The sequence below is a fragment of the Rhinopithecus bieti genome, unplaced genomic scaffold (genome assembly GCF_001698545.2).
Source record: "Rhinopithecus bieti isolate Rb0 unplaced genomic scaffold, ASM169854v2 scaffold_13400, whole genome shotgun sequence".
Taxonomy (NCBI): domain Eukaryota; kingdom Metazoa; phylum Chordata; class Mammalia; order Primates; family Cercopithecidae; genus Rhinopithecus; species Rhinopithecus bieti.
This window is the reverse complement of record NW_016807991.1, coordinates 55,578-68,119: the sequence shown is the minus strand read 5'-3', so window position 1 is coordinate 68,119 and position 12,542 is coordinate 55,578. Positions and strand designations below refer to the sequence as shown.

General features: G+C 43.0%; 1 long non-coding RNA gene across 3 annotated transcripts; it reads left to right on the top strand.

Moving 5' to 3' along the window:
- The first annotated feature begins 4,693 nt into the window (after positions 1 to 4,693).
- LOC108537418 (uncharacterized) lies at positions 4,694 to 11,876 on the top strand. 3 transcript variants are annotated; one of them, XR_001887804.1, is made up of 3 exons: positions 4,694 to 7,123; positions 7,319 to 7,416; positions 9,984 to 11,876. It is a non-coding gene; the product is annotated as an uncharacterized LOC108537418 (long non-coding RNA). The 3 variants fall into 3 exon arrangements; XR_001887803.1 differs by having other exon boundaries at positions 4,694 to 7,416; positions 9,984 to 11,263; positions 11,637 to 11,876; XR_001887802.1 differs by having other exon boundaries at positions 4,694 to 7,416.
- The last annotated feature ends 666 nt before the right edge of the window (positions 11,877 to 12,542 follow it).

Genomic DNA, 12,542 nt, shown 5'->3' with positions numbered 1-12,542 from the left:
GCTGAGGGGAGGAGGTTGGGCCTTTGAACTTCATGTCAATGAGTCGCTGGTATGAGCTTCTCTGGGATAAGACACAACCTTCAGTGAGGCAGCTTTCTCCAGTGGAGGCACTTCTGGAAGAAGGCTGACAGCTGAAGTCCATCCCAGCACAACCTTTAGCTGAAGAAATCAAGCTTCCATTCCTGAAGGGAGGTCTGAGCGGCACATGACAGCGTCCACTTCAGATAATTATGAGGAATTACTGGCATATTTCATTTGTTAATAAAAGTCCAAACAGAGAGCCTCAGTGAGACTATAATTTGGACTGTGACAGGCCCAATCAGCAGTGAACACTGCCCTGGCGAGGAAAGAAGCATTTTGAGCAAAAGGGTCAGTTGACAGAGCATGGAAAAAGAACACAGGACATGGAAAAAGTTTTATAAATCAAACAAAGGGAGAGGAGGTGAGGAGAGGAGGCGGGAATGAGGGTGTGTGTGTGAGGGTGGGTGGGGGAATGTAGCCTACAAACCACTATAAAGAAATCTTTTTTTACAGCAGCCCCAGGAAACTTATTGAGACCTCATAAAATAAAGAGAACCAAGGAAACAACACCCAATGCTAAGTGTCTCTTTCGCTGTTTTACAGACTGGAGTAGGATTTTATGAGCTATTTGACTTTCCCTTTGGATGCCTCTTTAGGAGAAGTTCCTGGTTCTTTAGCCAGTTATTTTAACTTTTGGCCAGGGAGTGAGAAGCCTTCAAAATAGGATAATAACCATTTAGGCTTTCTGGTAACATTCTTCAGTTGTTGACCACAGCAGGCACTTAATTAGCAGGTACTTAATTAGCCCACGTGGAATATTTGAATTTGCCAACATGAGACTTCTACTCCTAGGTCCTCTTGGATAGGAAGATAAAGTCCAGTGGCTGTGGGAATATGACCTTGAGGGGCTTCCTCCATTCTTTCAATGAGATCCAGCACTAAAATGCTTTGTGTAGAGACAAATCAGCAGACTACATTTACAAGCTTCCTAGATGCTGAACCAGCCTCAAGATGGGAAGTGAAGTTATAAGCTCTAAGAACTTAACATCCTCATCTTTGAAAATGATTTGGCCATCAAAATTGGCTTATTCTATTCGGCCAGGCAAGGAGGAAAAGAGAAACCCACTTCCTTTCTGTATCTACACAAAATAGAAAGCAATGGTGTTTTCATGAGTAGTTCTTTAGTTTGTTCTAAATTGATCTAGTTTAAAAAATTTGAGGGTCATTTTGATCTTCAATGTACTTCCTCAATTGTTTAAGAATTTCTGGCCAGGGATGGTGGCCACGCCTGTAATCCCAGCACTTTGGGAGGCCGAGGTGGGTGGATCATGAGGTCAGGAGTTCGAGACCAGTCTGACCAACATGGTGAAACCCCGTCTCTACTAAAAATACAAAAAATACAAAAAAGATGATGTCACGTGCCTGTAATCCCAGCTACTCAGGAGGCTGAGGCAGGAGAATTGCTTGAACCCAGAAGGCGGAGGGTGCAGAGAGCCGAGACTGTGCCATTGCACTCCAGCCTGGGCGACAGAGCGAGACTCTGTCTCAAAAAGAAAAAAGAATTTCCAAAGCACATGGGTCACCAATACTCTTTTTTATTTCTTTGTTTTTGAGATGGAATCTCACTCTGTCACCTAGGCTGGAGTGCAGTGGCGCAATCTCGGCTCACTGCAACCTTCACTTCCGGGTTCAAGTGATTCTCCTGCCTCAGCCTCCCAAATAGCTGGGATTACAGGCATGTGCCACCATGGGACCGATACTTTTAGATAACAGTTTTGCCATTAAAAACATCAAGCAAGTGTGGCGCATTAGCACTCCAAAGGGCAAATGAATCCTAGACCTAGTTTTGGGCCCTCACATTAATTCAGTTTCCCCACTTAGAATTCTCTGTTCATGGTCACAGATAAAGGAATCCATATAACTGTCACCTCTGTTCATCAACATATCATGCAGTTTCCTAGATCAAAAACTGATCTCAATCCCCTTTTCACTCAGAGATATTCTGCATTTATTCCTAGTTTCAGGAATATAATATTTCCATGACCTTGGGCAAACAAGACTTGGCAGTAGCAAAAATGTCTAGGACATTTTTTTTTTTTTTTTTTTTTGAGGCGGAGTCTCGCTCTGTCACCCGGACTGGAGTGCAGTGGCCAGATCTCAGCTCACTGCAAGCTCCGCCTCCCGGGTTCACGCCATTCTCCTGCCTCAGCCTCCCGAGTAGCTGGGACTACAGGCGCCCGCCACCTCGCCCGGCTAGTTTTTTGTATTTTTAGTAGAGACGGGGTTTCACCGTGTTAGCCAGGATGGTCTCGATCTCCTGACCTCGTGATCCGCCCGTCTCAGCCTCCCAAAGTGCTGGGATTACAGGCTTGAGCCACCGCGCCCGGCCTCAGAATTCTCTTTGTAGAAAGAAAAGTGCTAAACCTGGAGACTGTAAAGTGCTAAGAAAAATAATGGTAGAATTATTCCCTCAGGTGCTGTGTATTAGAGGAGTCTTTATATGTCATTTTGGGATAAGCTTTCAACAATTATTAAGGCTTAATACATAGGACTATAGGATCAGTCAAACAAAAGGGAAGGTATAGCCTTTAGAAAGGACTGGGAAGTCCTGGGTGTATCTCTTCTGCCTTTAACGGTGGCATGCCTAGAAATTTGAACTACAAAACAACCGCCAAGAGTGGCATTCACTTTTTTTTTTGGTCTGTTTTTGACACAGGGTCTCTGTCACCCAGGCTGGAGTGTAGTGGCGTAATCTCGGCTCACTGCAACCTCCGCCTCCTGGGTTCAAGCGATTCTCCTGCCTCAGCCTCCCAAGTAGTTGGGATTACAGGTGCCCACCACCACACCTGGCTAATTTTTGAAGTTTTAGTAGAGACAGGGTTTCACTATGTTGGCTTGGCTGGTGTCTGAACTCCACACCTCAAGTGATCTGCCTGCCTCGGCCTCCCAAAGTGCTGGGATTACAGGCGTGAGCCACTGCGCCTGGCTGACATACACAACTTAAGGCTAGAAATGTAAAATGTTGGTTCACAGTGCAATGAGCACATTCCAAAGAAAACTCAAATGGCTCCTTTGTACTCTAAAAACAGTAAATTTGTAGCAAGATGATAGTCAAGTTCTGTGTCTTCAGGGTGTCATTGCATCTATGATTTAGACTAACCTAGAGATTTTACTTGCCAAATAGAGTTCTTCAAGATGCTGTTTGGATTTGTCTTACCATCTCCAACTGCCATATCAGCATTTTTGTCTGTACCCAAATTCATATTACTGAAGTGTTAGAGCTGATTTCAGTGACTCCAGTTTCTTCTTAAAACATGTCACTCCCATGATATGAGTTAACAATGGGTTATATTCTACCCTTCCAATTTATCCTGTTCTCAATTACATCTTCCCCTACGCTGGTTGGTTTGGTAAATATATATATATTTTTAACTCTACAGACCCAGGAACTTGAATATATTTATATTTCCCAATAAGCTAAATGCAATGCTGACAGTTTAATATTGATTGGCGGGATGGAAAGAACTTAATACTCCCTAAAAGCAAAGCACTGTAGAAGTCTGTTTCACAAGCTGTTCGTTAACTGAGTGGATTATTGGAGAAGGTATTTTAATACTAATTACTCCTCAGATGTGAAGCCAGAAATTTTGAATTAATTTAAATGCTAGCCTAAGTCCAAGTATAATGGATAAGTAAATGTTGCTCCCAGAATTGGTCTTGCAAAGTAAGACCAATTGTAAGACCAAAGTAAGTGGTTTTGTTGTAAGCTATGCACACTTCCAGTACAGATCACCAAGAACTGATGACATTGTCCCCTAAAAGACTAAGTAGTTGCCTCCTAGGTATATCCTTTTTCAGTCATTCTCTTTTAAGCTTCTTACAGAAGAAGCTTTAAGTTGCCTCTGAATTTAGTGGTACTGCCTCAATGAGAATTTCTGTATATATCTCTTTGGGATGGAATCATTTTGGTTCTTTGTTGTTGTTGGTAACTATACGTAAAGAGATTAATATATAATGATGTATTGTGAAGAGACTAGTATGTATGTATATTATTCCTTGGGTTGGGAGTCTTCAAGCATTACTTCAGGACCCTGACTCTGGTCTTCAAGTTTATAGGATCAGCTAGCTTAAACAATGCTCTCAAAACCAAGAGACCCAGCATTCATACATTTTAACACCCCACACCCTAAATCCCATAAGCAGCCCTGTTCTTTCGCCATTAAAAATCTCAGTCCTTCATGATCACACCTAATGACTGAAACATTCTTGAACTAATTGCATTGTTTCTGCTTTGCTTTTCTTCAGCATGTTTTAAAAAGTGTGCTACACATGCATGCACATGTTGACTTTAAGCTGTTCTCTAGTTCAACATGTATGTTTTGTTTCCCTCAGCTACATAGTAAACCGGGGGCAAAGGCTGTGTTTTTTTGTTGTTGTTTGTTTTTTTTCTAGATGGCGTCTCGCACTGTCACCTGGGCTGGAGTGCAGTGGCGCAATCTTGGCTCACTGCACCTTCCACCACCTGGGTTCAAGCGATTCTCCTGCCTCAGCCTCCCAAGTAGCTGGGATTACAGTTACCCGCTAATTTTTTGTATTTTTAGTAGAGACAGGGTTTCACTGTGTTGGCCAGGCTGGTCTCAAACTCCTGACCTCGTGATCTGCCCACCTCGGCCTCCCAACGTGCTGGGATTATAGGCATCAGCCACCGCGCCTGGCCCCCCAGAGGCTATGTTTTTAACTTTTTGACATTTCTTCTAAGATGTCCAGAATGCTAGTACCTACCTATACCTTAATAAATGTTTGTGAATAAATATATTATTGAAGTCTTAGGCTGGTGTGCCACATAGCTTAAATCTGAGACAATTCAGTCAGATCACGCATATTCCTAGAATAGTAACCTCAAATTTGGGTTTATAACCTTGCTACCTTTTATATATTTTTTGTAGAGACAGGGTCTTGCTCTGTTTCTCAGACTGTTTTTGAACTCCTGGGCTCAAGCAGTCCTCCCACCTTGACTTCCTAAAAGTGCTGGGATTACAGGTATGAGCCATTGTGCCCAGTCCTGATACTGTGGCCCATATTAATCCTCATGTAGTATTTAGTCTCATTTTGCAATTTGAGGAAATAGGCTCAGAGATGTTAAAGTGGCAGGCCCAGAACTTGAATCCAGGTTTTGTGATGAGAAATTCTTGTTTGTTTTACTACCAGGTTGTTTTTTAAAGCCAGCCTGCTTTTTCCAGTTGGGAGGCCTTCGGGAGAAAAGTCTGACCCAAGTGAAAAACACCCGTAGTATCTACCAGATGCCAGCAGGGTGTCCCATGGTGCTGTCTTTGATCCACGTTCTTACCCCATGTACTGAGGGTTGTTCTAGAGTAGGACTACATCTAGTCACAGTGGCCATGGTCCAGAGCCTGGCGGCAAGAAAGTGGGATGCCTAGCTCCTTGACTTTCCAGTGTGCAGTGCATAGCCAGCTCTCTCAGAGAAGCCCTTGCCCTCTTTTGACCTCTACCATTGAGGCTGGCCCACAGGAGTACAGCTGGTCACACAGTGGCCAGGGCCTGGTAGCCACTCAATAACTATGCAGCAGCCCCACAAAAAAAATCATAGAAAAGAACCTGTGAAAGGGTAAATGTTTAAAACATCTGTATTTGTGTTGATAGCTGAGTATACACTTAAATTTGTATTAGTAACAGATCCACAAAAATGACCCACTCTAGGAAGATGAGTTTTAAAAGCCAGTGTGTGGTAACTTCCAGTTTCCAATAAAAATGTTTGCATTACACTTAGCATACGCATACAACCTCTTAGGTATCAGTTTTTGTATTCAGCAACCCTAGTTGGTAATCTACAGTGTCAAAACTATCACTTATGTGAAAACAAATGAGCAAATAGCCCTTTAAAAATTTCCTTTCCCAGTGCTCCTTAAACACTTTGTACAAATGTCTGTAACTTTTGCAAGTCTTGGTTTCTTCACTAGAGAATATTCTTAGAAGTATCCCCAGTGACAGTACAGCTCCTGGCATTTAGTAGGTGCTCAGTAATTATTTTACTGAAATACTAATGCTTCCGTAATAGTTCTGGGATAATTCTACACACAAGCCATTTTTCTAAGGAGAGTTCACATTAGAGAGGTCTTTGTTTTGTATTCAAGATGATTAATTATGAACTGGGAAGTTAGTCCCTGGGGTGTCCTGGCTGGCCTTTGGAAATCTTCACTACATCTTTCTGGGTTGGAATTCTCACCACAGCCTTAATGTGGGGCTGTATCTGAGCTGTCTCTGAGTGCTGTCCATTTGATATATTGAGGACTGGGTGTTTACCAGGGCTCTTCAAGCCATTGGGAGAAACAGCTACAGAGTAACCTACTGATTTGAGATCTGGATTTGTGCCCCATCCCTTTCTTCTCCCTGTTTCCCACAGGAGTTTTACCTCAAACTCCTAAGTCATTTTTAAGGAGATCACTGGAACAAACTCCAAACCTACCCTCTAATAGTCAAGTTTACCTGAATTTTCTTAGTTCTCTCGGGAGAAGACTAATCACACATTGTAGTACCAACTTGGACTCTTCATGTGCTTTTCTTAACTGATTAGAGTAATGCCTCAGCTAAAGTGTATAGAACATACATGGGGCTTCCTCAGGCTTCAGAATCAGCTTCACTAGATGTGCTATGTAGGAGGCCACGGAAAAATTACTGTAGGAGTAAAAGTTACCAGTTATGATGCAAACAATCCTCTTGTCCCCAAGAAGTATCACTAAGGGATTTTTTTGTCCCATATTATAAATTGGCCTGAAAATATCCTTTCATATGTGAGGAATGAGTATATGGTGACTTTCTCCTTTAAAGTATGAACTGCTAAAGGACAGAGATAATATGTATTCTGTATTCCAACACCCACTGTGTTTCTGGTCTTTGTACCAGGTGCTCAGGAAGTGTTTTCACTGGCTTGGGTTGACTACTTGCCATCTGCTCTCTGAGCATTCATTTCTGAATGAAAAGGGAGAAAGTGAAAGGAGTGGTGGGAAGAAAGAGGAAGCTGGAGAAATAAGAGGAAACAGCTGGAGGAGGGAGGTGAAGCTGAGGAAGGTGGAATTTATGTAAGGTCAGTAAAACAAAAAGCTAGCAGAGGGCAGGGTCAGGCCCTGGGGGTAGAGGGCTAATTAACTTCTGTCAGCTAGTTGAATAGAGCCTTGCGTGCTTTGTTAGAGACCAAAGGCACTTCAAAGGAAAAAATCTAGATTCTTCCCTGTGTACCTTAATAATTGTTCATCAGGTCAAAATCTGTCGTGTCCTCTAGGAATTCTGGTCTTCCCTCAGGCCTAGCAGAGAGCTTTCTGCCACTACTCAGGCAACCAAGGGTGAAGTGCTTCAAGTAGTATTTGTGGACAGCAGCAGGTAAGCTTGGTGTGTTATTCACAGCTTAAAGAGTAAATGCTGAGTACAGCTGTTGTCCATGTGTAGAGCTTTTAACAACCAGCTCAGCAGGCCCCTTCACCTGCTTTTATGCTGGGACCAGATGACTGAATGTAGAACTTCGGGCACTTTTTTTTTTTTTTTTTTTTTTTTTTTTGAGATGGAGTCTCGCATTGTCACCTAGGCTGCTAGAGTGCAGTGGCACGATCTTGGCTCACTGTAAGCTCTGCCTCCTGGGTTCACGCTATTCTCCTGCCTCAGCCTCCTGAGTAGCTGGGACTACAGACGCCCACCACCATGCCTGGCTGATTTTTGCATTTTTAGTAGAGACAGGATTTCACTGTGTTAGCCAGGATGGTCTCGATCTCCTGACCTAGTGATCCACCCACCTCGGACTCCCAAGGTGCTGGGATTACAGGTGTGTGCCACCATATCTGGCCCTTTAGGCACTTTCTACTTCTCAAACTCAAGAAACATCCTTTAAAAAGTTAATTCCCTTTTTGGAGCCTAAGCCATATCTTATCTAAGCCTTGTGTTGCCATCTGTTGGCATTGTTTTCTAGAATGGAGCAGCTTTCTCAAAGTTTGGTCTTGCTAGACATGAGGTCATGTCAGTGTCTTAGGTCACTGATGCTCACCTTCCTTACCCAGGGAGCATACTGCATAGGTTTCTGAACACCTGTTTTCATTATTCACTGTTCTTCTCACTACCAAGAATGGAGGGACCCTCAGTTGAAGATCAGATTGACTCTGAAGAAAAACTGGAGAGAGATGTTTCTCTTGGAGTTTGGATCGAGTATTGATAACATGTTTTTGCCCTGCCTTGCTCTTCACAAGAACATTGGGCCAGGCATTAACAATTAGTAATTTTTTTTTTGCATATGAACAGTATTTTTTTTCTGGTGATGTAGATGGGTGCACATGACACTAAACAATGCTGTTTAGTGTCATCATATCCCTCTTAACTGGTGGGATGTATTTGGGGTGGAGGCTATAGCCAATGAGAAGAGGTTCACCTCTGTACCGGATAAACTTTGTATAGGAATTTAGTTTATTTTTTGACTATTAGCACAATGCTATAATTGAGCTAATCTTTGTAGTTTGGTGCAGGACCACCAAGTTTGTGTGACCTACTTTTTCCATGCTCAGCCATTACCCTGTCCTGGGGCATCTGAGGGCAGTAAGGAACAGGTGTCCAAAGGAGGAATGTTGGTGCCTATGGTATGTTTTTCAGTTGTATTGAATTTCTTACTTGGTGTATTTTTGACTTGTCTTAGTTTCTTTCCTTGTGGTCTCTGCTATTTTACTTGCTATTTGTTGGATATTCTCCCGTCATTAAAGAGTTGTAAAATGAAAGTTAGTATTTCTATGCAAATGCTTAGGTTTAGCGTTGATTTTTGCAGGTGTCCTTCAACAAGTGTGAAGGTGATAAATCTGTTTCCATGGCTTTAGACTCATTTTTGAAGGATTGGATTGTGTGAACATTCTTAGAAATAATAGAATGTTTTAATTAAAAGCCCTCGACTACCAGTTGAACTCAGTGTCTACTAGGAAAATGGGTAGATTTGTTACATTGTCCCTTTGCTCTCTATGACTTTGTTCCAGTTGTCAAGGAATTTAAATGGATATTCAGGGAAAAAGAATTCTTGTTTCCCTTTCCTCACCTTGCCAGTTAAAACAAATAACTCCTGGTGACACTTCAGGTGGTAGAATTGAAACACAAACCTGACTTCTGACCACATGGGTCAAAGGCAAATGGCTTCAAAGCCCTTAGTGTGGTTATCCAGTTTGGGCAGTGAGGAGATAACTTCTGCTATCCTCCCTGAGGAGTTTGGAGTATTTAAGCGGGGAAGCGGGGGAGGTGTCACTTTGAAAATATGTTGCTTTTTCTCCTGATTGTATTGAGGCTGATATGGAAGGGTTATTTCTTTCTGGCCAGTACTTTTTGGTATTTGTAAATACTGCAATTTTGATTTTTACTATTTGTTAATTGTCAGTTCTGGCTTTTTTTGCATAAAGAGTTGGTCCATTAACTTGTCAATTTGAAGCTTCTAACTAGATATTCCCTACAGAAAGTTTTGGATTTGTTTTTAGTTTGTGGAACAGTCTTAGCTGGGGACAGGTAATTAACAACAGCAGAGATTACTTCCTTTTCCTAGGATTCTAAGTCTGTAATCCACATCCTCAATGTATTCACAGGACTTTAAAATTCTCTCCAAATGAGGAAGGAAATATCCTGTTGCTTTCTAATGTTTACTAAAAGTTGTGTTTAGAACAACAGATTTTAATAGGCATCTTTCTTTGTTATGTGTCATAAGCCCTTTGCCTGTTTACCTTACGGTTCTTTGAAGGAGAAATGGATGGAAGAAAACCTGTCACTTGGAAAAAGTAAAAGGAATAATTAACCGACTCAGAGCTTATGTGCAGAGTTCCCAGCCTCAAAGTTAATCTGGAACTGCTCGATAGCACCAATAAAAATATTTATTTCACATCTGTTATTTCTGGAAAATGTTCTAAGCATCTTACATATATTTCTCATTAAATTCACAGGTGACCATTGTGAGGTAGATATTTTGTTCTCATTTTCCAGATGAGGAAGCTGAGACCCTGAAAGGTTAGGTGACAGGTTATACAACTTGGAGTGTGGGAGGAGGAGAGAGGAACCTGAACAGGGCAAGTTGGGGATCTGACTTTTGTTTGGGTGGGTGTAGGCACATTGTATTTTTGGTTTAGACGCTTTATTCATCATGGCTGAAGGTAATACCATTTACTCACCGAAAATGGTTTACAATAATCAAGATGAATTTACTGTCTTTGGACATCTGTCTTTTGACTGGACCTCAGTATATAGTCTGTGGAAGTTCACTTAAGGAGAGGGCTCCTTTTTGTTTGGTTAGAGAAATTGTCTGTCCTAAAGGTAGAAATAGCCCCTTCTAGATAGGGATGGAGCATTTGATCATACTGATTTCATTATATTCCTCTAACAGTTGGAACCAATTGTTTTTGAGTACTTGTTTCAAACTTCTGAATATTTTCCTTCTGGAAAGTAGCTCAGTGTTTAAAATTTATATGAACTTAAAAAGTTAATTTTAAAGATGTTTGAGGAACAATCAACAATTCTGGTTTTGTCTTATGGATAGAAATAGAATAAGCCATTTTCCTCAAGAAAAGTGATTCTTCTGAATCTTATTTCTTCAGTAATGAGAACTGGACTGTTTTCATTTGACCTCTATTTCCTGTTAGTGGGAAACCCCTCCCCAGAGGTGCTGTGTGAAAGATTGCTGGGGAAAGGGTTTCTAGATCCCAGCATAACAAGTTCAAAAGAGCCCAGCGATATTGTCATTAGAATAATGGTCTTCATTAAGTACTGGTTTTCATAATCTTGAAGCTTCATTTTCACCAATTTGAAAGGCAGTGGCTAGGGAGGAGAGACTATGCAGGGAAGGAGGAAGACTCAGGAGTGCATCACAGAGACCTTGAGTTAAGGCAGGGAAGCAGATTTGCTGTCCACTAAATGAAAATAAAAAGAATTCCATTGTCCAAGGTCAGAGCAAGAACATAAAGGTTTTAGTTTACTTAGTTAATTCCTTAGGTTTGGACTACAGGAGACATGGGGGTCACCCATAGCAATTTAGCTGATAAATGTATCAGAAACTCTTTCATCATTTTCTGTCCCCTCCTGTCTTAGGCTGACCGGTTCCCTGATGTGTTACCTGCTTCTGCTACTGATCCAAACTGCAGAACTTCTCCCCCAAGGCCTCCAGGCAGTATCCAATGGGGAATCAGCTCTAAAAGGAACCAGACCAACGTTTTCCAGCCCCTTCATTCTGGTGACTGAGGGGAGGAAAGAATGGGAGGGGGTATTCTTGTCTAGTGGATGGAAAGGAAACACACTGTCAAATTATTATATATCCTTGGTTTTCTATTACAGTAGAATTCTCCAGCCATATTTTACTGTCTGTGGGGAAGTTGGAGATGGTGGCCTTGATTAGAAGTGTCTGGAGGGGGAAAAATGGAGGGGATAAGATTCAGTTGGTTTTGGAAAATGTTGAAGTCTTAATGCGTCCATCTGAAGAATGTTTTCTAAAAGCAGAGTTTATAAAAATATCACTGATACAGCCTGCCCCCTCATTTCCCTGCCACAGGAGATGTCTTGGACTAAGAGACACTTGTTTAATAATAGCTTGTCTCTGATATTCCCAGTAGCTACCCTCTGTGTGAGGAAAGGATAGAAATGTTCAGGACATCATCAAACAGGCTCCTCATCTACAAAGTTCCAGTAGCAGTGACGCCTACACGGAAGACTTGGAACTGCAAACAGAGGCTGGGGTCACCTCAGTGACATCTCCTGACGCTGTCCAACCAGAAGTTCGATTTTTGTTCTGGGGGTGAAGGAGGAAACAGACTGTACTAAAGGACTAAAATAATTTCTTGTCTATACTATCTCACTTGTTTTTATTTTTGGCGGGAGAGGAGGGGTGTTGGGATAGAATTTCACATCCTATCTTGGAGTGAAGGGGAGGATGGGGAGGCTCAGCCCTTCACCCAAGAATAACCCAGTAATGACATCTCTACGCGTGGGAAGTGTTTCCCTCCACACTGGGAGGATCTGAGGCTGCACCCCAGTGGGATTCCCTGCTTGAGTTGGAAGGCCATCTAGCCATGAGATGCATATCAGCGAGAGCGCGGAGGGCTTAGCCGACCGGGGAGGAAATGCCAGAGGGAAGAGACACTCGAAGTCGAAAGGGCTTCCCCCAATTTGGAGGTGGTGACCATGCTGTGCATGAGCGATTGAAGAGGCGGGTGTCCGCTGTGGCCTGTGCCCTCCGCTGAGGGTCTAACAGGGACGCGACGGTGTTGGACACCGTGTCTGAGTCACGGGAGACGGCCCAGCTGTGCCCAGCGGGCCACCGCCAGACCCTGGCGTCCTCCATCTTCTCTCCCGAGCTCCCCCTGCTACAGCTGCCTGAGCCACGGACCGCAGCACCACACACCCCCGCGGGGGGGGACGCCGCGCCCCATCCCCGCCCCGGGCCCCACCCCAGCCCCCCCGCGGGGGCCCTGACCCCACCGCCAGCGGGCACTGGCTGAGCTCCGAGGCGGCGAGCC